General features: G+C 47.8%; 1 long non-coding RNA gene across 1 annotated transcript in view; it reads left to right on the forward strand.

The window, feature by feature from the left end:
- The first annotated feature begins 394 nt into the window (after positions 1-394).
- LOC142830498 (uncharacterized) overlaps positions 395-24926 on the forward strand; it is a 29502-nt gene continuing 4970 nt past the window's right edge. Inside the window, exons 1-2 of the long non-coding RNA XR_012905793.1 lie at positions 395-533; positions 22506-22615. This is a non-coding gene — a long non-coding RNA (uncharacterized LOC142830498). The remainder of the gene's footprint in view (positions 534-22505; positions 22616-24926) is intronic.

Genomic DNA, 24926 nt, shown 5'->3' on the forward strand with positions numbered 1-24926 from the left:
GATTCCTGGGGCCTGAGGTTCATTTCACTTATACCAGAGTAAAACAACAAAGTGATGTCACTGTAAAACTGATTGTGACGGACCCGGCGGGGTTCGCACTAGAGGAGGGGGCGGGACTCCCCCTCCCTCGAGAAAAACCGCGCGCCGCAAGCGGCGCGCCGACTGGCATCGCAGCCCCGGAGTTGGGGCAGCGGCAAGCCCAACCCGGGGCACCCCGCCAGGAGCGGGGGAGGGCGCGGACCGCGCGGAAGCGGCCAGCCCGCCCGCCCCGGCTTGCGGCTCTAAACGGGGCACGGGCCCACGCTGGGGCAAGGGCGGGGGCGGCGGCGGCGTACGGGCGGGGCGGAATGCCCAGACGTCACTCTCCGGCGCCCATAAAGGTGGCGGCCGGGCAGCCGGAGGAGGGGGCAGGAGTGAGGAGGTGGCGACCCTGGCTTCCAGGGGCACCAAGGTCCCGGCCCCCGGGGCGACCAGGAAGGACGGCGTCGGCAGCTGGCGGCTCGCACTGGGACGCACCCGGAGACTCCGACGCGGTGAGTGCACCCCGATCAGCCCCATCGCCGGGGCGGACAAGCAGGGAGTGGAAGGAGCCCGAGGCAGGGCCCTTTTGGCGCCCGTGGACGGAGGAGTTGAGGGCTGCCGCCCCATCCGCCGTGGAGGGCGACGTTTAGACGCCAACTCCACTTAGGGCCTCGGGCTGGGACCCGGTGGTGAGGGAGGGCCCGGGTCCCCCACTCCCCCACCCTCCCTGCAACTCTCGAGAACTGGAAGCTGGGTGAACTGCACCAGCCGCAGAACCCTCCAAGGACCAGGACCCCAACCCCTTTTCCCCAAACACGCCACGACCAACCCCCTTCCTCCGGCCGGAGGAGGGGGTCCGAACTCGGGGTTCGCCGAACCCTCTCGGCCGCCCCTGGTCGGGAGGTGATCGCACCCCCAGCAGGCCCTGCCAACAAACCCTGGGGTTAGGGACAAGGAGGGCAACGAAGGCGGTGGGTCCGCGGAGCCCCGCCTCTGGCTCTGTTCGAAGCCAAGAAGAGGGGGCGCGAGACGCTCGCACCCGTAAACCCGCCACACTGATGTCAAATCAAAACCACATCCTCGCACACACACACTGCAGCATTTACTCCCGCAGGAATGCATTTCCTATGAATGGGAAGCCTAGTATAATAGTGAACTTTTCAAATGGCCAAATCCAGCTCTTAGTCATGTTGGTGAAAATGTCATGTAAACTCTCCTAAAGTCAATGGAGTTAACTGGATTTACACAAGAATAGGAATCGAAGTGTTCAGCTGACAGTCCATAAAGACTTCCAACGGTGTCCAAGAAGCATTCTGGGAGCCTTGAATGTCTGGTTGTAGACATGCTGAGTATATTCTAATAGAATCATACCTTTCTGTGTGCAGGTTTGTCATTCCTACTACTGATTTACTACCACTGGTTCTTCATCATATTAGGGAGTGTTGCCCAATGACTAGAGAATGGGACTGAGGCTACGTCTACACTGCAGGGTTTTTGTGCAAGAAGTCTTTTGTGGAAGAGTTCTTGTGCAAAAACATCTTGTGCAAAAGCACGTCCACATCTCAAAGCGCAAGAGACTATCCACACTGCATGGATGCTCTTGCGCAAGAAAGCTCTGATTGCCACTCACAGAATGTCCATCAGAGTACCTGTGCTTTTTCAGACAGGCTCTTTTTGTGCAAGAAGCCCCTACGGAGTGTCCTCACATGCCTTTTTGTGCAAGAGCTGTAGCGCAAAAAGGAGTTATGCCTCGTAGAAGGAGGTATACCTACACTGCAAAAAGCCCTCTGTTCTGTCAATTGACTGTAGATTTTCTTGCGCAAAAACGTGCTTGAGGTGTGGACGCTCTGTGGATTTTTGTACAAAAACCTTGTAGTGTAGATGTAGCCTGGGTGTTGTAGCCTGGTTGTAGCCTGGTTTCTTCTATTTCCGGATTTGCCTCTGATCTGCTCTGATCATGGGCAAGTTATTTAACATCTCTCATTTGCCCATCACTGCTGTACATAATAATTACCTATTGCAGAGAGACACTGAGAGGCTTAATTAGTTATTTTACGTAAACTGGTATGAAATCATCAGATGAAAGATACAAAATATTTGAGAAGAGAAATGAATTACAACACCCAAGACATCCCGGTGTCCCCTTTCCAGACTTAGCTCCCCTTCAGTATCCAAAAGGCAGCTTTGGAAAAGGTTGGTTTCCCTTTCCCCCTCCACCCCCCCTCATTGTAGCTCCAAAGATGTTAAAGCAGCAAGACACTTAAGGGAGCGTTTCCTGCCTTGTGCCAGCTTTCTGAAATCCAGCACAAATATGCTGCTAATGACATCTTTCAGAAATGTAATTAGCCCTCATTCGCGGTGAGGTGCATTAGGGAGGATTCAGACACTCAGAGGAGTGGGATCCACTGGGTGAGCAAACAGGCTTATGCTTTGAGCAGCATTTGGAGGGAGGGAGGGCAAGGTTCTAATATTACTTAATTACCCCCAAGACATCAGTGGATGTAATTGAGCTTGGAGGGCTAAATGAAGGCTGCATGTGTGATGCTGGCACAGTCTGATGCATTTATAATGACACCACTTTGCAAGGCAAAGTGGGCCCTCACAGGAGGGGGAAGAAAAAGGGCCAGAGAGACTTTATAAGCTTCCTAGGGATAGGTAGGACAACTGTGGCATTTGGGGTCTTTGTGGAAGAAATCCCCGTCCACCTTGAGTTTGGTGGCTACCTTTTGACAGGTAAAGAACATGGGAGCTGGAGACAAATCTGAGTGAAGGCACCACTATCAGATTAAAGTTCAGCAAAGTGAGTGTAATACAAATGATAATGGAGCAAAGATCAGAGGGACTAGAAAGTAGCCGCTATACTGCCAGCCTCAGAAAATATCCAGATATCTGGGAGTGAGAGTCAAACCCAACTGCCATGAGGTGATACAGTTCCCAAAAATACAGCTACCACCACAACATGGCACAGGCAAGCGTTACATCACCATAGTCAGATGTTGATAAGGTGTGAAGTTTATGGGCTTGTAACTACCCAAGATGGCCACCAGTAAAAGGTACCTCACAGAACTGGGGTCAGATTCCCTAATGCATATAAAGGGCTTTGAAATCCTCACAGGAAAGGTGCCATTAGAAGAACTAAGAATTGTAATTCATCACACTCTCCCCAAAATTAGAGGCTAATGATACTTGGCAGATCAAGAAGGAATCACCAACATAAAACCAGCCATTAAGATTAGGGGAACAGAATCCTCCATGCACTTGCATACACATAGACATGTCTAGGTGAATTAGTACAAGTCATTTAGGAGCTTAGTCTAGATGCCTAGATTTTGAGAGCCTGAAACAAACACTTTTGCACCATCATTTGTTTCTTTCTTTATTTTTTGGTAAAGACCCATCAGGTTTTTGGTGGGCCACCTTGGAAGTGCAATCTACTAAGACTGATTCACTGAGCCATTTCTATATTCAATCCAGGTTACATTTGGGGGGCATCGCCAGGTACTTGAAAAGGAATCTAAGTACAACCGGGTCTTGCTGCTGTACTATCTCGAGTGTATGGATGCTGTGTGTGGGGATAAGGGGGAAATCATCAATGTCGAGCAAAGTCTATGAGGATTTAACTACCATTCCTGTTGACATTAGGCTCATGCTGCTAAATCCCAGCATTGAAAATCATTGTTTATAGCCAGAATATCAGAAGACAAAAGCACACTCACAAAGCCATCTTAGCCTTGATTTATACACTATACAGAAGGAGATATTAAAATCAATTGCTTTATGGTAATCAACCCTCATTTAAAAATTATAATGGTAACTATTGCTTCCAGTTTTACTCAGCATGGGAGAGAGGGTGGTGTGTGTAATAGATATAGCTATACATATAGATAGATATAGACATGCTGGGAGATTTTAAAAGGTTAGTATATTTTTCTGTCTCTGTTTTCTCATGAAAGTTTTGGTTTAAGTTGTCCCAGAATGAGGGTGCTTAATATCTTAATTGTTTCCATTCTAATAATTGCTGTGAACCATCACCACAGGAGAAAAGGTTTTTAAAAAATAATAATGGGAAAATCTGCCTGTGGCACTGACGTATTAGCTGAATGCTGCTCCGTTCGGCCTGTTTAAGCACCACAATGGGTGACAAATAGCTATTAACACGGAGCTCCTTGTCATTGGAGAAATGAACACTTTGGAGGCCAGACGGCCTTAGGTGTGAACAAAATACATTATTTTTCACCAATTAATCTTCTTTTCCTCATTGTGCAGGAAGCTCTGAGGGCTCAGAGCCCTATACTGGGGGCAGAGCAGAGCGGCATTGTCCCTGGGAAGCATGAGAGACAGTCTGTTGCTCCTGCTATGCAATGAGCCATTTGCTACATCCCTTCATGGTCAACATGAGCCCCTTTGCTCCCCTCTGTTGCCAACCAAATCAGCCAGCTTGTGCAAGGGAGAGGAGGGAGAGAATCTTTGGCCCACTTCTTTCCAGTCTGCTGGAGGTTCGGGGACCTCAGAGAAGCACAGAAGGAGAAGTCTCTGCACCTCCACCCCTTCCTCACCAACCCACATTAAGAACTTGCAGATACAGCCCTTAAAGTGTTGCCAACACTTCCAGTTCTGCCAGGAGTCTCCCAGAATCTGGCTCAATCTCTCAAACTCCTGAAGCCAAACCAGGAGATCAGCCGCTAAAAGTCCAGTGGTGCAGTGCTGTCAAGGCGGGCTCCCTACTGCTCTGGCCCTGTCCTGCTCCTGGCGTGTGGTAAAATTGATTTGAGCATGAAATTGTTTTGTCCTGGACAAAGTGCTTTTAGTATAAGTGTACTTGATGAAACTGTTTTCATGTTAGTTTATATATTGATGTTCTATAGCAATTCAGAAATATTGGAGATTGTGTTTGTTCCGTTCTGCCTTGATAGATTTGCCCTGTCTTGTTAGAAGTTTACTTTTGAAATGATTGTACTGTTCTGTGTGTGAATGAGCTACGTGTGGACTGTGCATAGATAAGAGAAAAGAGGCCACCAAATATGAAAGAGGGAGGGAAGCTGGGGGGCAGTGGAGCAGGCTGGGGCCATGTCGTTCCGCTTTCCCCTGCCACTGCCAGTGAGTGCGTGGGGAGGGCTGGGGTTACACCTGCAAGCACCAGCCTACCCGCTAGTCTGCCCAGAGGCTATGGCTCCTTGCCCCTCCCGCTCACAGCATTTGGGGCACATGCTCCTTCTTGGGCCCCCTCCATGTGTCAACCCACTGCTGATGAAAGAGAACTGTGAAAACAATCAGTTTGTGATTATCAATCCCAGCATGACACAGCACAGTCCATAGGCTTAGTTGCTATAAAAGATGGGTGAGAGCCAAGGGGCGTTGGGTCATTCTGCAACAGCAATGGAGACTTGGGCATGCCTGGGTGAGGCCCAGCTCCCGTGTGTGTGTGTTTGTGTGTGTGTGTGTGTGTGCACGCGTGTGCACAGATGGTGTGAATGTATGCACACACTGTTCCCCCTAAAAAGATTCCATGCACTTTTATAAGCATAACACCACAAGCAGCCAGCAAGTCCCTCCCTGCAGCCCTTAGATGAGGGGGCACAGGGTCTCTGCTCAATGCCCAACCCTGAGCATCAACTCTTCTGCTCCCATTGGCCGAGAATTCCAGCCAATGGGAGCTGCTAGGTCGGTGACTGCAGGCAGAGGTATTGCACAAAGCCACCTCCCCAGGATCATAGAGATATGTTGGCTGCTTCTGGAAACAAGGGGTCAGGGCAGGGAATGAGCATGCCTTAGCCCCCCCCCCCCCCCGTGCTGCTGCATGGGAGCTGCCTAAGGTAAACACTGCTCAGACAGAGCCCACATCTTGACCCATTCCCACATTCTGATCCCCTGCTCTCTCCTGTTGAAAGTGAGTGATGGTGGGGGACAGTGAGTAATGGGGGGGGGAAATGGATTGAGCAGGAGCAGGGCCTCAGAATAAGGATGTTAAATTGCAGTTAATTGATGAGTTGACTAGTTGATAGGCACTTCCACATTCCTCCTTTGAAATGCACAAGAGCCCCCACTTGGGCTCTTGTACAATTCAAAGAAGAATGCACAACTCAGCGTGCAGCCCGGGGCCAGCAGAAAGTCCAACTGACTCCTCAGCTGACCCTGGGTTCCATGTGGTATATCAGCAGAATGCGGGATCAGCTGGGGACTCCGCAGCTGACCCCGGGTTCTAGGGAAATTCCGCGCAGAGCCTGGGATCAGTTGGGGAGTCCCCAGCTGACCCCGGGCTCCAGGGTGTTTCAAAGGAGGCAACTGCTGCACAGCTGAGCCAGGGATCAGCTGTGCGGTGCTGCCCCTTTGAAATGCCAGACTCCACGGCGCTGCCACTTTGAATGCCGCTTTGGCTTTTCAAAGGGGAGCACCACACAGCTGAGCCGCGGATCAGCTGTATGGCAGCTGCCCCTTTGAAACACTGCCTTGGGGTTTCAAAGCAGCAGCGCCACACAAGTGATCCCCCGCTCAGCTGTGCGGCGCTGCTGTTTTGACATATGTGACAGAGGCAGCAAAGGGGGGGAATCGACTAAGCATTTGCTTATCGGATAGTTGACTAGTTGACTAGTCCTTAACATCCTTACCTCAGAGAAGGGACGGGTCAGGAGGGGGCCTCAGGGAAGGGGAAGTGGAGGGGAGAGGTAAGGAGGTTGGGTTTGTGTAATTAGATAGTTGGCAATCCTGGGCCTGTGGTGTAACATAGGGATGAAAGGCCTATTACAGCCTCTTCCTGCACATCTTTGCAATGGCCAACCATGTTATCTTCTGCCTTCCCTTTGGCTGGATTCCACGGTGTATGTGTGCAAGTACACAGTGTTTAACTATCTCCTTAGCAGTCTGTGTGTGTGTTTGTAACATATGAAGTTATGTACCTCTCATGGTGGAGAAAATCTCCAGTGGGTATCCCTGCATGACAAAAAGCCAGAGTACCAACTACTCTATCTTCACCAACTCCCTTCGCGCAGGCAGCAGGGTCTTTCCTGGATGCTCCAATGACTCTTTCAGTGGCCCAAAGCAGACCCTGGTCACCATTAGGCTAGATGGGATGCAAAAATAAAGCACAGTTCTCCCCTTCCTATCAGGTTCTGGTGGTAGCCAGGCTCTGTTCAGCACGAGATTCAAGTACTACATATTTCATGTTATCCATCTCTGAGAGGTGGATGGGATCAATATTACATATATCATTGTTTAGAGGGAAGTGAAAAAACTACAATACATGCAGCTGCAGTGACAGGATGAGTTGTAGGTACATGGAATGTAAATACCAGAGTAGGAATTTAACTTGACACATGGACTGACAACACTACTCTCACACCAGAGGATAATGGTCACACGCGATTAGGACACTAACATCTCATCTGAAAGAATTTCCAGTGCTGCCTTTGGGTGTGGCATCCAGAATCACTTTCTCTTTCCCCCATATTCATGAACATTCAGAGGAACTGTCAGCAGACACTGAAATCATGGCTGTACTCCCTATGGCATATTTCCCATTTACAACACTGAATTCAAAACCAGCAAAGAAGGCTGTTAGATCCTTCCTGCTCGACTGCAAGACAATGGTCACCTTGCTCAGGTCTTTCAGTTTCACTCAGATCTGTCATGCTGCTCTCTGTGTTAATTTTAGCCTGTATGGTTTCCTGCAAACGGGCCATCAAGTGACTCCTATGTACACATGAAAGGACTGCAGCTATTGCAGTCCTGGATAAGAATCTGTGAGATGTGTGTTTGCATTAAAAAAAATTAAAGGCTTTCCACTCCACCAGCTCACCCAAAATATGCATAGCAAATAGAATGCTGCCTAAAAGGGTGAACATAATCTTCATCAGAAAGCAGTATATTATGAACAATGACATTGGGGAGGGCATTGTTCTTCCTCTGCCCAACAGACCATGCTGAAACACCTGTTTCTTATCTTGAAACCGTTTGTAACTGTCACCTCTGAAATCAGTGCTGAAATAGTGTCATTAAGTCAAGTTATCCCAATCATCCACCTGTTGAAAAAAAAATCCATGAAAAAATACAGGCAAAGCTAGACCTTATTTAGCCCACGTGTATATCAAGAACATTCTTATATATTTGTCCACTGGAAAATTGCTTGCCACAAGGGAAAAAAACCCCAGACTACATGCTCTTAAAGTGCTCCCTCTTGGTACAGACATCTTCCAGCTGACAGTAAAGACACAGCTGGGTGGCTATAGGCAGTTTTTAACTGATGAAGTATAGACACTGACACTTTCAATTAATTTTTTTCCTCCTCCTCCTCCTCCTGAAGCTACAACAGCACAGTGCCCACAGAATACTAGTACCTGGTTTCTGTTTTCTCTAGTCCTGGCCATGTCCAGAGGCAGCCTAGCAGAATGTAAGTGTTGCTGGCGTTTGGGGTGACTAGTAGGATTTTTTTATGCTGTAACAAGAGAGACTCATCTATCCCAAAACAGGCTGCTAGTATGGGCTATTACATAGGCTGTAAGAGACATAGAAGAAAGTGTCTGCTCCAAATGAAGCAGAGCGGGAATTAGATTGCTTCCTGAACAATAGCAGGTTGCTTTTCCCACCCACCCCTGCAGCCCACACATTGCCCTTCCATCAACTCCATCTTCCTTACTTAAGCACAGAACATGCTGGGTTCAGTGTTCTCACTGCTTTGGAACACTCCTGTTTCACTCCTGACCCCTCCAAATTTCTTTCCCTGCTTCACACCCATGTCTCAGACACATGACAAATTGTCCTAGAACAAGCCAGACCATCCCCCCTCCTCTCACACAATTAGGCAACTGCACTACAGAAGTTATGTCCCTGACATGACCTTGAAGTAAGTATGAAGTTTATCCTAAAACTTCAGAAACCTGAAACGTTGCAAAAGGAAAAGAGCCATCAATGCTTACATCCTGTCCTGTGCTGCATTTCAGGTTTTCCTGATCACCAAAGTAGTGGTCTTGTAAGCAGGAGTTAATCCATTAGTGTGTCTAGAGGGAATGTGTGTGTGGTCTCAAGGTCAAGTCTAACATAAGAAAATGGGAAAACAAACAGTGAATCTCAGCTGATATCCACAGATCAAGCCCATGCTTTTTTCTTCCAATGGTCAATGGTGTCTTTATTTTAAAATATCTCTTCTCATACCCAGCAAAAATGCACTCTTTTTCACTGACAATGACAGTAAAATGTCCTTGCCAAATTTCAATTGTCAGATGCCTCTGCCCCAGCTCAACAATTTTTGTGGTAAGGTTTTCAACCCAGGAAAAGGATGCTTTTCTGTTGAGTTTGGTGAAGAGAGGCAACAGTCCAAAGAGACTCCTCAAGCTATAAAAACACAAATACACCTTCAGAGACAAAGAGTAGAAAGTTTCAGCCACAGATGGTAAATGCTGTTGGCATGTGAAAAATCTGAGTTATAATTGTTACTACTTTGCAACCTTCGCTGCAGTAAATGTGGTGACCAGTTTTCAGACAGCCATGCTCCCACAGCTTTACCAGACACAGACTCATCCCAAGGCCAGATTTCTCTAGAAAGTCACACAACTCCCAGAAGCATCATTTAAAAAGCTTGCATCCCTCATTTTTCATGGATTTGCAATAAGCTTCCTTGCCTCAGCACATGCCTGAAACAGATTAATTTAGGGCTCATCTTCCCCAGTGATTTTAGTGCCCAATGCATCTAAACCAGTGCAAACCCCTAGTGAAGAAGGAGCTGCATGAATGCAAACTATAACGAGGAGCCATATGGCTTACCCCACTTGAATGCATTCTTGTTTACACTAATGTGTGTCTATGCCAGGGGCTAGTGCTGGCGGCTAGTGTCTACAATGTAGTTGTTACAAGGCCATGAAAGTGTCAATTTTCACTCCTCCAGGAATGATCTGAAGAAATGGGTTTGCCCCACGAAAGCTTATCACGTAATAAACTATCTTAGTCTTTAAAGTGCTACATGACTGCTTTTTTTGTTTTACATCTGCAGATGTGACTAAAGAGTACAGATCCATTTGATAGGTTTTGAGGGCTGTATTGTAGGGACTGTGGAGCTTTGAAGGTGTTACTATGAGAATACAAAACTACTGTATATTTGGAGGTGTAAACACTCATGTACTGAATGCCTATGTAACCACAGCATTTTTGTAGTTTGATAGAACATGCATTAGAACTGGTCAAAAAACATTGTCTAAATTGATTTCCTATGGGAAATTTTGAGTTTCCATTGACAGTGTTTGGGCCCCAAACTCCCAGTTATTGCTGTGGTGGGCTGGAGGGAAGGGGCCATTTCTGATTAGCTTTTACATGTGTCAGTCTGATGTACACTTTGTCAAGTGTGCATGGCCCCATGGATGCTTTGCAAAATGTGCATAGCCCAGATGCAGACAGTTACACTGAAGGAAATGGATGGCCAGGAACCACACTGACTAGTGGGAATTGTCTGGGAAGAGTAAAAGAGAGACAGTCACAAAGGCTGTGTCTAGACTGGCAAGTTTTTCCGGAAAATCAGCCGCTTTTCCGGAAAAACTTGCCAGCTGTCAACACTGGCTGCTTGAATTTCCGGAAAAGCACTGACGATCTCATGTACGATTGTCAGTGCTTTTCTGGAAATACTATGCTGCTCCCGTTCGGGCAAAAGAAGGGCCAGTGTAGACAGCACAGTACTGTTTTCCACAAAAAAGCCCTGATCGCAAAAATGGCGATCGGGGCTTTTTTGCGGAAAACCGCGTCTAGATTGGACACGGACGCTTTTCCACAAAAAGTGCTTTTGCGGAAAAGCATCCTGCCAATCTAGACAAGCATTTTCGGAAAATCATGCCAGTGTAGACATAGCCATAGTGTTTGGTATGAGAAATAAGAGGGAAGAAGTAACATGTGGAGGTTGAAGGCTGTGTAAGAAAGAAGGGGTCTGAGCCTCAGCAATTTGCAATGGTCTTTAGGGGCTCCCGTCTCTCAGCAATTCTTAAATCTAAAGGAAAATTTTTGTTAGTTGGGAGCTAAAAATTAAAGAATCGGTCACTTTCTTAATTTAAAAATACTTTAAGGGAATTAGGACTTGGCTGTTTTCTCAGAAAACAAAAATGTTAGAAAGACTTGAAATCACAAAGTAGGGTTCCACTTTGCAGAAACACACAAACCATTCATGCAGGTAATGTATCCCAAACAACCTTAACTTTGCCACATATAGCACGAGCATGTGAACAGCCAGAAGCTCTGATTCAGTTTTTATCTATGCACAAACACCCTTAGGAAAAAAAGCATACAGAATGTTACAGGGAATCAACAATAGGCTTCTATAGAAATAAAACTAGGATCTACAGAAATTATTCTAAGACATAATTTTATTTCAGAGAGGGGGGTTTTAAATTATAAGCCATCTGACAGAATTTAATAAAAATACATGCATATCACTATTAAATTATAAAGGGCTTCCTCATAAAAGTTTCATAAAGATCATTGAAATGTTCACGCACTTTTTAAAGCAGCCCTGGCCTAGCTTTTGAGTGCAAAGGGCTCAATTTTAAGTAAAATGGGAGCCAAAATGATGGTTTTGCTTCAAAATAATATAAAAATGGCAGCAGTGAGATTTTAGGACTTGGGGTTCAAAGCAAAATTGAAGGAATGAGAATCAAAGGAAACAGCCTTGCAAGACTCTAAGGGGGTAAATCCCCCAAGTTCTGTAAAATGCTAGCAGTGACATCTACTGGTTCTCTATATACGGTTTGCTTCTGTGATCTATTTTTCAGACCTTTCCATGAAACATCACTGCTAGGCTGAGGCCACAAGTCAGAACAATAAACAGCAGGTAGAAGGATTTTTTTAGAACTGGAGTCATTGTTATTAGTAAATATGTGGATTGCCTGAAAAAGCCCTTTCCCTGCAATGTGTTCTCTCCTCCTCATTGCTGCACTAACCTGCATTTTCTGTCTTGTAGCCAGTCACCTAGAACGGCATTGTGCCTGTTACTACGGGTTGAGGGCTGTGCCGTAGTGAACTCCAACCAGATGGTCTGGACATGCCTGAGCTGCAGAAATCTTTTGTAATAAAATGACTATCCCAGAATTAACTTTTTAAAAAGCACTTAATAGCTGTATTGGAAAACGTGCCTGTCATAGCGGCTAGGCAGCAGCAGGGCCATGAGTGCTCACGGCTCTCCACACTGAAATACCATGGAAGGGTTTCTTTTCTTACAATGTATAGTGTTGCAGTGATGGCCCAGATGCTTTTTGGAACTCCTCCAACCCATGCGTAAAAGCAAAGAGCAGCCAGACCTCGTCTCAGTTTACCTTCTGAGAATCCTGAAAAGGCAAAGCTTATATATCCGTCTCTCTACTTGCATGCCCTCCTCCCCCACTCTTGCAGTGATGGACTCAGCCTACTTGCTCATTTACCCATAGTAGACAAATATAATAGCAGTGTTCCCCTCTCATTTTTCCCACTCCGGAGTGGGATGAATTTTGTCACGTGCACCTATGTGGAGGTGCTGTGCAACAGGGAGGTGATATCTGGCATGGAGGTGATGTGCAGCACATCACAGTCATATGGGTGCACATAACAAAAGTCACGTGGTTAGAGTGGGACCAGGGGTTCTGTGGGAGTGGGCTCAGGCAGAGGGCTGGATGCAGGGGTGTGAGGGCTCTGGTCGGGGCCAGGGATGAGGGCTTCAGGACTAGGCACAAGGATGGGGTGAAAGGGATCTGGAGATGAAGAGTTCAGGGTGCAGGAGGGGGGGCCAAGTTGTGGAGTTGCAGATGAGAGATTTGAAATACAGGAGAGGACTGTGGGTTAAAGGCAGGGGGTGGGGTGCAGGAGGGGGTAAGAGCCCTGGGGTGAGTCCAGTGATGAGGGGTTTGGGATGCAAAAGGGGGCTCCAGGTTTGGGGAGTGTGTCAGGGCTGGGAGTTTGGGTGCAGGAGGGAGTGTGGGCTTTGGGCCAGGTCTCATAAGGGGGCTGGGACTGAGAAGATTGGGGTGCAGGAAGTGGCTCCCGGCTGGGCAAGAAGATGGCGTTCAGGCTTTCCTGGGCAGCAGCAGCGCTAAGACAGACTGCCTGGTGCCTGCCTGTCCTGGGACACTGAGCTGCTCTCCAGAGGCAGCCAGCAGGTTTAGCGCCTTGGTGTGGGGAGCATGTGGCTTCACGGTCTGTGAAATCCCACAGGCCTAGCAGCTAGACCAGGTGCACCCATTGGCCCCAGCACAGAATTGCCCCGGATGGAGGAGAAGGACCCCGACTGCTGGCCCCAGCACAGAGCTGCTCTGGCCAGTGGGGAGGCACCTCTCCCTCACTGGCCCCAGTACAGAACTGACCCGGCTGCCACAGCTCCCTGTTGGAACCAGCGGGGAGTGGCACCTTCCAGCCAGCTGCAACAGCTTCACAGCTTTAGGAGAAGCATCTCTTCCCGCTGCAGCCTGGAGCCCCTGTGCGGGGCTTTCTGAGAAGTGTGCAGTCCACACAGTTAGCAGGAACTTAGCTGCACAACTTGGCAAGCTTCCAGGAGACCCACAACAGCACTCGCTAGGGCTGAGAAGTACTGTAAAGTTAGAAACCTAGGAGTGGAATAGAGCAGGGGCCTCAGGTGTACAGGCCGCTCTGTGGAGAAATCTCTGTACCAGAATAGCAAAGAGTGATGCAAGCCATAGCCCAAAGAAAGCAGGATGCTACAGCTCAGGACTGAGTTGCCTTGACAAGGCTGTGTGTGGGGTCAGCTTGTACAATGTTTGCTCACACTGTGTCTGGTTCTAGCAGATTCTATGAGGCCCTTGCTTTTATAAGGGCTGAGAGCCCTAGCTCTCTGTTGCCATGCCCTGGTGTCTTCACCTGAATTAGGGTATGTCTACGTTGCATTCCTCTTTCGAGAGGAATGCAAACCTCAATTTATGAGGAACAAGGGTAATTTCGAAGGAGGGTTTTCTTTTGAAATAACCACATCTAGACAGCGTTTCTTTTTTCGAAATAGGGTATTTCGAAATAGCGCCCGGACATGATTATGCAAATGAAGCACGGGAAATTCAAATCCACACTTTATTTGCAATTTTGCTCAGCTGCATTTGCATTCCTCTCTTGAAAGAACAATGCAATGTAGACATACCCTTAGGCCACGTCTAAACTGCAAGCCTTTTTTGAAAGAGCGTCTAGACTACAATCAGTACTTTTGAAAAAGCAAGCTGCTTTTTCAAAAGGGAGCACCCAGGCAGTCTTTCGAAAAAGCACAGTTTGCCTTACATAGCACCTTTTTTTGAAAGAGCACTTTTGAAAAAAGGCGTTATTCCTCGTAAAACGAGGTTTTCCACGGCCGAAAAAACTGCCATGTTCTTTCAATTTACTTTTGAAAGACTGCGGCAGCAGTCTAGATGCAGGGGAAGTTTTTTCAAAAAAAGGTCACTTTTTTCGAAAAAACCCTGTAATCTAGACTGAGGGTATGTCTACACTACCCCGCTAGTTCGAACTAGCGGGGTAATGTAGGCATACCGCACTTGCAAATGAAGCCCGGGATTTGAATTTCCCAGGCTTCATTTGCATAAGCGGGGAGCCGCCATTTTTAAAACCCCGCTGGTTCGAACCCCGTACAGCGCGGCTACACGGGGCACGAACTAGGTAGTTCGAACTAGGCTTCCTAGTTTGAACTACCGTTACTCCTCGTGAAATGAGGTTGTGGAAGAAAACATTGTCCTCACTCTGAGTTTGTAAGCAACAAGTAGCCAGAGGCAGTTTTATTACGAGCTGCAGCAAGGGAAAAACTGGTTCGGACAGGGGGGGAAGCCCCCCCCCCCCCCGAGGCAGATCTTCGAATACAAGCAATTATGAAGCAGTTTATATACTGTCTATTAGATATAATAACAATAACAATTAGTCTCTTTCCTATTACAAACACTAATGGTTAACAGTTATTTAGTTTCACTTAGATGCTCCTTATTTCAAGGTCCTTACCAGAGTCAGCATTCTATCTTTATCTCCGTATGGAGGCGAGAGGCGAAGACAGCGTCTAATTACAGATCTCGTGTTGTCAGGCCACAGACTTAGCCTGACTCTTGCTCTCTTGTTAACAAGACCAAGATGGCTGCACACAAATTCCTTTATTCCTTTTTCCTGCCTCCACAAGGTGCACGGGGTTCGAACCAGCGGGGTTTTAAAAATGGCGGCTCCCCGCTTATGCAAATGAAGCCCGGGAAATTCAAATCCCGGGCTTCATTTGCAAGTGCGGAATGCCTACATTACCCTCCTAGTTCGAACTAGGAGGGTAGTGTAGACATACCCTGAGAGTGCAAAATGGGTGTAAAATGCAAAACGGGTATAAAATGGGGACAGTGCTTTATATCCTCTTTCTGCTTCTTTCGTAGATGTGACTACAATAAGATGCCAGCAGTGGGAAATATGGCCCTAACCTACTCATTTTCTAAAAAAGAAGCTAACAACAAAAGACAGACTTTTGCAATGTTAAAGGGAAAAGTGGTGCAGTATCTGGACTAGTTAGTAGAGATGTCTGTCTAAGTAAGAGAAATTAGCCCGGCTCCTCTGCGAGACAGCACTACTTTCTTGGCCAGTGCTCTATTAATCTAAAAGTGCCTTTTAGTATGCAAAAAAACTTTTCAACCTAAGGCAGAGGGGGAATCTCCCTATACTCCATCTTGCCCTTGATAGCCTTCTCAGTTGAAGGAGGAAAGAAGGAAAAGTCTATGGACAGTAATTGCCATACAGGGGGTGATTCAGACAGCTTCTTACTCTCTGGGTACCCCCATGTAAAATGAATGCCTGCAATATGTATATGTTATCACTTAGAGCAAGTAGCCTGATTTGTCAAATGGAGACAGATTCAAACATGTCAGTTGGGGGGAAATGCTGCACATTATTTATCAGTGTCACAGATCCTAGCGAAACCCTTTCCTTGCCACCTGCTAGGACTGCTGGGAAGGGAATCCAAGTCCCTGCTCTCTAGTTGTTTCAAGCTTTAGGAGCCTGAATGGAGTTCAGACACTGTCAGAAGACAGGATACTAGACTAGATGGACCATTGGTCTGACCCACTGTGGCCATTTGTATGTTTGCTGCTCTCAATGCTGATGTCCCTAAGCACACTTTCAGAGTGCAGACCTGCTATCCAGCACCCTTCTCTCCAAAGAAACCTGCAGTCCAGCTGTCTATCCCCTGTAGGTGCAGGGTACAGACCATGCAAACAATAAAAGACACTAAATCCCATACCCCTCACGAGCTCACCCTTGAGAGGCCTGGGGCTGTGTTCTGTCAGCCAGTCAAGCAGGCAGACCAGCACAGTCCTCCACCCCTTACTACCCTGCCCCTGCCACAACTTCCTCCATCATCTTAATCTGGTGCAAAATGACTGTCCCCACTCCCCTTTTATAGCTGATTCTTTTATTCTGCTAGTGGTAACTGTCCACTACTCCCAAGCTTCCCGCCCTTTAGCTGAGAGGAGGAAGTGTTCTCCCAGACAGAGCAAACCCATTGTACCGAAGTGTTTTCCTTTCAACGGAGGATGCATCTGATCTGTTACTGAGTGCTGATCACTCACTGTCATCTCTGACCTGGCAAAGACATGACACCACCCTGCTAATTCATGGGAGAGTCACATACATCGAGGCTTCCATGACATGGCCATTTCATGATTCAATTTCATAAAATCATCCACAATTCAGAAGTGGCATAGACAGAACCCCCATTTCACACCCAAGCAGCTCTGCAGTCATTGCCTCACACAAACCAGAGAAGATTTTATTTGCCATAGTTTAGGTTGCTGACTATAGGGGTGTGTCTAGACTACAGGGTTTTGTCGACAAAACTATACCTGCATCTACACTGCCGCCAAGTTCTGTTGACAGTAATTCGACAGAACGCAGCAGTTTTGTCGACGGCGGTAAACCTCATTCTACAAGGAATAATGCCTTTTGTCGACAGAGTTCGGTTGACAAAAGGCGCTATTGCACCTACACTGTGCTTTTTCAAAAGAGAGTGTCTAGACTCTGTCGAAAAAGCAGCTTGCTTTGTCGACAGAACTGGCTGTAGTCTAGACGCTATTTGTCGACAGAGGCTTTGTCGACAGTATGGGTATGTCTAAACTACATGGCTCCGTCGACAGAGCCATGTAGATTAGTTTACTTGGAAAAGGGAAATGAAGCGGCGATTTAAATAATCACCGCTTCATTTAAATCAAAATGGCCACCGCGCTGTGCCGATCAGCTGTTTGTCAGTACAGCGCGGCAGTCTAGACGGGGATCTGCCAACCCTAGAACCCTTCGTCAGCAGATCCTGTAAGCCGCTTCATTTCCCTTTTTTGTCCTGCCTAATCTACATGGCCGTCAATGGAACCATGTAGTTTAGACACACCCTATCTGTCAACAAAGCTTCTGCCCACAAAAGCCTCTAGTCTAGATGTAACCTAGCTACTCTAATTGCTCCCGGTACTTGGAGGCAACAGCTAGAGAACCATAAGTTGGGATGGCCCCATGGTTTGCTCCCACTGTGGCGAGTTGCTACACCTCAGTTCCTAGCTCTCTGAATTGACACACACTGGGACAGCGGGGGTGAGAAGAGTATGCCTAACTTTGCTGCCCTCTTCTGCAACACTGACAGACATTGTCACTGGGCACCCCTGTGCATGGGGACAGAGACTTTGTGACAAGAGAGCAGAGGGAAAAGTGTCCTAAGGTAAAATTTCCAAATGAGAAGTTTGGTGGTGGCAGCAGGTAACTGATACCCACTCTTAGGAAACCCAGGGTTGTGACAGAAGACAGTGGAGCTCTCTCAATATAGAGGAGGCTCAGGCCTCTTGTTTTTATACCTGGCTGTGAAGAACCTAGTAAGCTGTCGGTGTATGACTGCGGAGGAGAGATGCAGAGGAGTGCTGGGAAGAGACTGTGTCTTGATCACCTGGCATTGGTCAGAGTTACATAGGGTTATACTTAGCAGTTAAAGTAAATTGAAACAGAAGGGAGAATTCATACTGCACCAGCCAGGGAGGAGGGAGCTGGGGAGAAGCACTGCTCTCCCAGCTCAGTGATGGGATGAGGTACGCCCCTCCCCTTTGAGCACAGGATGGGGAGCTGCACTTCCCTTGCTGTAGCTGGTTAAATCCCATCCCAGGCATGCAGCTGGAGTTGCCAGCTTTCTAAGGGTATGTCTACACTACAGAGTTTTGTTGGAAAAACAGCTGTTTTTCTGACACAACTTGAGGAACATCCACTCTGCAATTGTGTTCTTCAGAAAGAAAATTGGAAGAACACAGGGGTTTTTCCAGCACTGGTAATCTTCTTTCTATGAGGAAGAAGCCTTTTTCCAAAAGAGCTCTTTTGCAAAAAGACATGTGTGGACGGGGAGGAGGTAGTTCTTTCGGAAGAAGAGGGAAGAGGAAAAAGCACAGGTGCCCTGGTGGCCATTTCAATCACAACTTACATGTGAGAGAAGATCCATTCAGTCTGGACGCTCTCTTTCCAAAAAGCAGATCGCTTTTTCAATGCGCTTTTGCAATGTGGATGCTCCCTTTCGGAAAAAGGTTTTTCAGAAGATCTCTTCCAAAAGAAGCCTGTAGTCTAGATAGAGCCTAACTGAAGAAAATCGAACATCCTTGCCCTGCCCCCTCCTCACAAAACTCCACTCCAGCCCCGTCCCTTCTGAAGCCCTACTTCCCTCTTTCCAACCCCCCTTCCTCCATCACTCTCTCCCACCCTTCCTCACTCCTCATTTTCATGGGCTAAGACAAGGAGTTGGGGTTCACAATGGGCTAAGGGCTCCAGCTAGGAGTGCAGGCTTTGGCCTGGGCCTGGTGTGAGAGTTTTGGGGTGGATTTGGGATGAGGCCAAGGGATTCAGAATATGGGAGGCATTTCAGAAGCTGTGGTAGGGGGTTGGGATCTGAGAGGTGATGTGGGTGCACTTTGGGTGGTGCTGACCTCAGGTGCTCCTGGCCCCCAAGGATGGAGGAAGTCTGCACTGCTCCTGGGATGTGGTGACATGGCCCTCTGGCTCCTAAGATGAGGGGCCACCCAGGGACTTCATGCACTTCCCCTGCCCTCAGATGCAGTTTCTGTCCAATAGAAGCTGTGCAGTATGTGCTCAGGGCAGCACTAGTGGGCAGGGGCAACACGTGGAGCCCCCCGGATATCCCCCACCTAGAAGCTGGAGAGACATGCTGGCCACTTCCCAGGAGCTGTGCAGAACTGAGCACAGAGCCTGTCTGCCCTGCTGCAGCTAACTGGACTTTTAGGGAGCAGGCTGATCAGCTGTGATGCCAGGGTGGGTCCCTTGTCGACTGAGCATTCCGGCTGAAAACCGGGTGCTTGGCAACTCCATCTGCACTGCTATCCAGTGGCAGTGGTTGCATCTTTCCTTTTATTCTTTTTAAATCAAATAAATAGTTAGAGTTGGTTTGATAATCTGGAGGAAAATAGTATGACAACAAGAAAATGAAACACATGTATTTGCCATTTCTCTTCCTCCCACCACCTCCACATTTGCTAACTATCTCTTGCAATAAAATATAACTAATATTGCCAATTAAAACAGCACTCCAAGACCTCTTGGTTGACAATCAGGGTAGGTGACATGTATTCCCCTGAGAACTGAGTGGATTGTTTTGCTTACATCTGTCAGTAACTCCTACCTCTGAACATCATCAGTGGCTTCCTGAACCTACGGCCATTTCTTGTTATCAAAATTGCTCTTTCTGCAGTTGCACATTCAGGCACCAAGGAGGATCTGCCACCTGAAGTCTGTATTTTCTGCTCTTGGTATGGTTCATCATCAGTGACTAGGTGGGTCCATGTCAGCTCATGTGCACCAGTAGTAACATTCTGTGTCAAGAAACAGACAGCCAATGGCCTTGGTTTTGTTTAGACATCCTTTGGTTTTCCTTGTAACACAGTGCATGACTCATCACCGGGGCACCTCCTGCTGGTCACTCTGAGAATTAGCTTCCTGGTGCTGGAGTGCCCCCTTCTGGCTGGTGTCTCCCCATGTCTCTGCACTCTGGGATTCTCGCACTCTGGGAACCCCCAAGCTCCTATACCCACCTTGCCTCAGTGACCCACTGCCAGTCTTCATCTAGCCTCTTACCTCAGGGGCAAACTGCTGTCTGAAATGGCCACTCACCATTGACAAGGGAGTATGGAGCTGATGCCTTTGCCTATCCCCTGGATGCTTCTCTGCAGCCTTAGACCCCTCAGGCCTTGCTTCAGGCCCTGCAGCCTGGGAGCTTGCCTGGCCAGAGCTTCCTCAACTGCCTGCCATTCCCCAGTTCTGCTCCATCTACAGCCTTAGTATTCTTAGGCCCTGCAGCTCTTCCTGCCTCTTTCCCAGCACTGCCCTGTCTCAGGAAGCCTTCAGTTTCCCTAGCAGCCAAGTCCTTCTGGTCCCTAGCCAGAGCAAGAATGTGTCTGTCTCCACCCCTCCCGGAACCTTTATTTATACCGCCCTCAGCTGGGCCTTAATAGGCTCATACTGGCCACAGCTGCTGGCTCCACAGCTCCTGTAAAGGACCAGTGTGGGGGCAGATGCCCCTTCACACACTGTAGGGTTGACCCTGAGGACTAGTGATAACTCTGCTGGGAACAACATAGTTTCTGAAATGGTGATCATATTGCCATGTTGGCATATTGTAACCGTCGCAATGTAACACTCATTCGAGAAGCAGCTTTCACCTGCCCTGCAGCTTTCTTCGGCCCTTTGAAAGTTTAGTCCATTTCTTGTAATGACCTTACTCTGCATTGATTATCAATTATACCATAAATGATTAGCTCTCTAATTAGTCTAACTGTCCATAGCCACATGATTTAGTTTTAATACAGAGGTCAGTGAGATAATGGTCAGTAGTCTCACCTGGCAGCTTGTTTCTTGTAAATAAAATTTGCCTTCCCAAGGGGCATTGTAGGGTTCATCACAATATTCTTGAAATGTAATGAATTCCACTAGCATAATGCACTGTCCTCCCCATAACCATTGGCATTAATTGTAATCATTGGCATGAACCTGTGGTGCCTGTGGACCTGTCATTAGAGAGATTTCACCCTCTGAACTTCTTGTAGTGCCACTGGCTTCCAGGAAATCTGGAAGTGCTGAAAACAACCACTTCCTTCTAGTCACTGCTGCCAGGTTTCCTTCAGGTGGCTCCCTTTCCCCCAAAGAGTCAGTTTACTTCTCATAACAGTATTTCCTGCCACAGTCTCTTGAGACCAGTCAATATCACATGGTAAGGTCCACATCCCTTTTCCTCTGACTAGTTAAGTCATGTGTGTCCCATCGTCTGCCAGTGTTCTGTGTAATGGTGACCAATTCTGTCTGTAGAGGGCAGGGTCCTTCTACCACTGCTACAGAAATCACAGCTCCTCTACAGACTCAGTTAACACGCGTGTAATATGTATTATCTATCATTAACACTTCGGCATTAACTCCAAAACTCATCCTTTGGAGGTGCCCCCGCTTTCCTTTTCAAGACTCATTTCAGACCCCAATTCAGGCTTCCTTTTCACCAACCATAGAGTCCATCTCCAATGTTCTCCAGTATGGTCCCTCTGCTACCATCTCAGCAGCTCTGACCTGCACCGTCCGTGATGGAGCAGTCTCTGGAGTCTAGGGAAACCTTTCTTGTCAACGTCACCATGCCTGGACTAAGCAAGCTCCATCCAGGAAGTCTCCACACTCTCTCCTCCCACAACTGACTTTCAAAACTACCATTCCAGGGTGGCTCTTAGATGTGCAATGGGCCATCAGAGTTCTTAGGATTCAAACCACTATTAAATTGCCAGCCACATATTGTACCTACCACATACCTTGTGCCTGTAACAACATGTACCCAACACATACCCTGACATTCTTCACAGCTTCATTCCTTGCTAGACACATGGGCTCCATCTAGACTGGCAAGTTTTTCAGCAAAAGCAGTTGCTTTTGCGGAAAACTTGCCAGCTGGCTACACTGGCCGCTTGAATTTCCACAAGAACACTGACTTCCTACTGTCTGAAATCAGTGCTTCTTGCGGAAATACTATGCTGCTCCCGTTCGGGCAAAAAGCTTTTGCGCAAAAGGGCAAGCTTAGACAGTTCAGATTTGTTTTGCGCAAAAAAGCCCCGATCGCGAAAATGGTGATCGGGGCTTTTTTGAACAAAAGCATGGTTAGATTGGCACGGATGCTTTTCTACAAAAAGTGCTTTTGCGGAAAAGCGTCCGTGCCAATCTAGACGCTCTTTTCCGCAAATGCTTTTAACAGAAAACTTTTCTGTTAAAAGCATTTGCGGAAAATCATGCTAGTCTAGATGTAGCCATGAAGTTTGAGAGTAATCTCTAATCCTAAAACCACCGATCCTGATCTTGCACCTAGAACCACGCAGAACCCTACAGAGGATTGGGACTAAAAAGTGTACATATAGATGAAGGTGAGCAAGGATCTGTAATGGGAAGAAGTGCAGTTAAATAGGAGACTTTACTTGCCTACAGGTCTATCGGTTGTATGGATTTTAATTGTATTTTAATTGTATTTTATTTTTTATTTCTAGGCGTTTCAGCTGCTTAGCACTTCTCTGGCCATCTGGGCACTAATATGGCCATTATGCCCATACCATCTAAGTACAAGCATTAATGGATTTATCCACACGGTACCTGAGAGGTAAGAAAGAATTATCCCCATGGAATAGTTGGGGAACAGAGGTACCCAGAAGATTAAGTGACTTGCCAAAAGTTACACAGGACTTCAGTGGCAGAGGCAGGAATTTACACTAAGTGTCTAATGCAGGGGTGGGCAAAAGGGCCTCCACGAGCCGGATCCAGCCCACCAAATGGGTTGATCCAGCCCGCGGAGGCCCTGCCACTTCCCTGCCCCCAGGCCAATTAGGCCTCCACCCTACCCCGCCCTACCCCTGCCTGCCTTGACTTAGAAGTGCCATGCGCTCCTGGCAGGCTGGGAGGAGCACAGGGAGTCTCTTCCCACTGCCAGGGGCACCGGTGATTAGTGGGAAGGGAGGGCCAAGGGGCTCCCCCACCCGCAGACTAATTATGGTGTGGGGGTGGGGAAGCCTGAAGCATCCTAGCCACACCCTTTCCTTTTGAGGCCCCATCCCTTCTGGTGCGGCACAGGCAAAAATTTTGAAGTGGCCCCTGGCAAAAAATTATTGCACACCCCTGGGCTAGTGCCTATTAGACAATCCTAGTGCTTGGTAATGACGAGGCCCATTGGGAAGCATGCATTTCCAGTAGGGAGTTGAATGAGAAGCGGATTGAAGCAAGGCAAAAGTTACACAGGACTTCAGTGGCAGAGGCAGGAATTTACACCAAGTGTCTAATGCAGGGGTGGGGAAAAGGGCCTCCACGAGGCCACATGACCACGTGTCAGGGCCATATGACCAACACAGGCGGCTGAATGGAAATAAGTACAAATATCAGAGTGTGAGAAAGACACAAAGGTGCATGTTCTATAGTGGTGCAGATCAAAGGGGGGAAGGAATCAAAAAGAGCCAAGGGCAGGAAGATGGCAGTCAGGGATTATCTGGGACATAACAGCGCTGTCCCAGGCCAGTGCTATAGGCCTTTGCCCTAGGATCAAACATAAGCCTTTTAGTGACCCTTCAAAATAATTCGCAGGAACTGAAGCACCAAAAAAGCAGACCTCTGAAAGTGGGAAGGGGAGGTCCAGACTCTATTTTGCCCAGTTACCAAAAATTGAACATGAAAGGGGCACAGACACTGGAGATGGGGCTGAACAGGAAAAAGAAATGTTGATAAAAATGCAGCCTGAGTAGGTTGTGAATTCACAGACTTTGCAGTGTAAGCTGCCCACTTTGCCAACTCCGCCACATGATCTTACATTACCAGCTGTGGGAATTCACAGGTATTAAATTAGCTGCAGCAGGTTTCCCTGTTATTCCATGGATACAACAGAAACCTATCAAGAGTCACTCAGTGTGAGTACAAGTTTCCTTAGTAGCTGCCAAACCATTCAATCCAGATCTCAGGTTTTGATCACCATCTCGGTGAAGTCAAACAGGGAACCCTTGTGAGTCTTTAGATAGGCAGGGAAGTCTCTAAAGGAAGCAGAGATATGGGGGACAGGCGTACTGCTAGGGGGACAAAGAGGGCAACTGTCCCAGGGCCCAGCAATTCTAAAGGGCTGGCTGCACCTGGTCCTGCCCCTTCCACCTGAGACCACACCCCTTCTGGGAGCATGGATCCAGCCCCCCCCCATCTTTCCCAGGGGCCCAGCATGGCTGTCAGCTCCCCGATGGGGGATCTGTTGTATAGACAGTAAGGCAGGCTGCAAAGAAGCCCCATTGGGGCTTATTCCCCTGCTATATGTGCAGCAGTGTTCTGCTGTGGCTGCCTGAGAGACTGGAAGTGGAACAGGGAAGGGCCAAGGCATGGGCAATGAGTACACAATTGAAGACATGAAGGACACAAGCCACAACTGCAGCTCAGTCCCATGGAGAATTCTGTGCAAAGCAAGTTTATGCCAGGGTGGAGGAGCTGGTGCCCAGTGCTCACAGCTACAGAGGCATTATAAGGACATCTTGACAGGCATGCCACATACTTTTAACAATCAAGTTATGAAATCAGCTCATGGTGAAAGAATACTCATGGTAGGTAGCACTGATGAGAATCAATATGGGCAGGCCCTGTACCCAATTCCCTCCAAAGCTCCAGATCATTCCCTGTCTGCAGCACCACCTTCTTCTAGTCCAGTTTGGGCGCATGTGCAGCTCTGCACATTCCTCACCTCTGGCATCTCCTGCTTTTCCAGTATGAGGTCTTTTCTAAGCACTAGATGCGTTTGTAATGGATGCAAAGGATCTTAAGGGTCTAAGCTGAGACCCTATTTCATTGCATTGGTGAGCTAAGCCAAACTGGAAGGCCCCCACACCTGCAAACTCATGTTAGCCTAGTGCCTCACCCAGTTTCGGTAGCAGCCAGATCTAGCTGCCTCCCCA

This window comes from Pelodiscus sinensis, chromosome 8 (genome assembly GCF_049634645.1).
Source record: "Pelodiscus sinensis isolate JC-2024 chromosome 8, ASM4963464v1, whole genome shotgun sequence".
Classification (NCBI taxonomy): domain Eukaryota; kingdom Metazoa; phylum Chordata; order Testudines; family Trionychidae; genus Pelodiscus; species Pelodiscus sinensis.